The sequence below is a fragment of the Geospiza fortis genome, unplaced genomic scaffold, assembly GCF_000277835.1.
Source record: "Geospiza fortis unplaced genomic scaffold, GeoFor_1.0 scaffold213, whole genome shotgun sequence".
NCBI classification, from domain to species: Eukaryota; Metazoa; Chordata; class Aves; order Passeriformes; family Thraupidae; genus Geospiza; species Geospiza fortis.
Window position 1 is genome coordinate 423,180 of NW_005054399.1, and position 2,028 is coordinate 425,207.

The window sequence follows — 2,028 nt, forward strand, 5'->3', positions numbered from 1 at the left end:
CTGAGGGGGGCTGTCAGGGCGGCTGCCGACCTGGTAAGAGCTCGGCCGCACGCCCCAGGCGGCATCGTCCACTGGCCTCCTTCAGCCAACGCCATTGCCGTGTCTGCGCCTCCGGTCGGGATGGAAATTGGTAGTTCTGCCCTGGGAGAGCAGGGCAGGGGCTCAGCACCGTGAGCCCTGCTGGGTGCCTACGAGATTTGAGCTGCTGCGTCTCTGATAGCACCTGAACTCACCCTTTTAGACACAGAAATAACCTGCAGTTTATGTTTTAGGAAGGCAAAAGGTTATGTTTCGGGTCCCCCTGGGATTATTGCATCCCCTGGCCCAGCTGTGTGTTGCACAGGGTGGCTCAGAGCAGGACAGATGCCACAGGGTGGGAGATGAAAACGGGCACAACGCAGCCTGGTGCCACCGTGATGGGCAGCAGGGGAAGGGGAGCTGGAGGGAGGGGATGACCCTGCCCTGCTTCTCTCTGCAGTGGTTGGAGCAAGATGTGAGCAAAGCAGGGAGGTTGCTGAAGGGGATGAGAAGTTGTGCTGGCACATTCCTGGAAGTGTTCAGAGCTGGATGGGGATTGGAGCAACCTGGTCTAGTGGAAAGTATTTCTGCCTGTGGGAGGGGGCTGGAACGAGATGAGTTTTTTGCAGGTCCCTTCCACACCATTCTGGGATTCTTGATGTGGATTTTTAGTGCTGGGGAGAGGAAGGGGACAGCCTCCCATCAGAGGCTGTGCGGGGGGTTTCCAGCAAGTCCTCCAGTGCCAGGTTTGGGGGCTGGCTGTATTCCCAAGCCTGTGTGCTCATTTCATGGCTTTCTGGAGGCTGCTGCCCTCACCACAGAGCCAGGTGCTCCCATCCCTGCAGCACATGCTGGGGACAGGGCAGGTAGGGCACAACCCAGGTCATGTCCCTTCTCCTCCTGCCCCAAGGAGTATGACTATGGGCTCGGTGTCATCCAGGGGAGAGGTATGGCAGGTAGAAACCTCGTGCATGGCTGCAGACAACCCAGTGACAGGCATGGTGTGGTTCACAGTGCGCTGGCACGGGAGGAAGGATGTTGCCTGGGAGAGGCCAGGAGGGGCTGGAGAGGATCAGGGACACACCCGTGTTGCCCTCGCTCTGGGGCTGTCGTGGTTCTCTTCCTCTGTGCTGGGCTTTGACAGGGTCTCTCTGTCTCTCCACATCTCTCCTTCCCTGCTCCGAACTCCCGGGTGCGTGTACAGAAGTGCTCGAGCTGCCAGCAAGCAGGAGCCACCGTGGGCTGCTGCCAGAAGGGGTGTCCCCACACCTACCACTACGCGTGTGCCATCGACACAGGTGAGCCCGGCCACAGGGATGGGACTCGGGGTCCTGGGCACTCTGACCCACCTCAGTGCGGGGCCCATTGCTCCGGGGTCAGGGGCTTGTGGCTCTCTGGCTTGCCTGGGTGATGCCCACTGTGCTGGTGGCACTGGCAGGTGTCACAAGCTTGTCTGGCCTCAGCTGAGCCCTTCACACAAACGCTGTGGCTGGTGGGTGGCTGTGGGCTGGGGGACACTGCATTTCCCTCACTCAGGGGCAGCTGCCTCGCAGTGCAGGCTGTCCCCTGACACATCGTTGTCCTCTCCTCGCAGGCTGCTTGTTAACTGAGGAGAGCTTCTCTCTGAGATGTCCCAAACATAAGGTAAGCCAGAGCCCCCTGTGCACCCCCCTCTGCAGCTCCCTGTGGCTGGAGGACCCCAAATTCCTGGGGATGCCCATCCTGGATGCTCAGCTCTGTGTGGGCATCACATTCCTGGGGGTATCAGGTGTGCCAGCCACTGGGTGCTGCTGGGTCTGGGACACCCCAGCCAGGTCTGAGGGGTCTTATCCCCTTCCCTGAGCATGGATGAGGTGGTGAACGATAGCTGAACCCCTTCTCAAAGCACTGCATGCCGGGTGGATGCTCGATTGGCGGGGATGGGTGGGGGGCGATGAGGATAACCCAGGGCCACCCCTCCGCCTCCGACGTGATCCCAGGGCTGACCCCTCCGTTCTCCCTGCAGAGGCA

General features: G+C 60.7%; 1 long non-coding RNA gene across 1 annotated transcript; it reads left to right on the plus strand.

Moving 5' to 3' along the window:
- LOC115948441 lies at positions 1–1,902 on the plus strand. The gene is made up of 3 exons (XR_004082269.1): positions 1–33; positions 1,223–1,316; positions 1,613–1,902. It is a non-coding gene; the product is annotated as an uncharacterized LOC115948441 (long non-coding RNA).
- Positions 1,903–2,028: the final 126 nt, after the last annotated feature.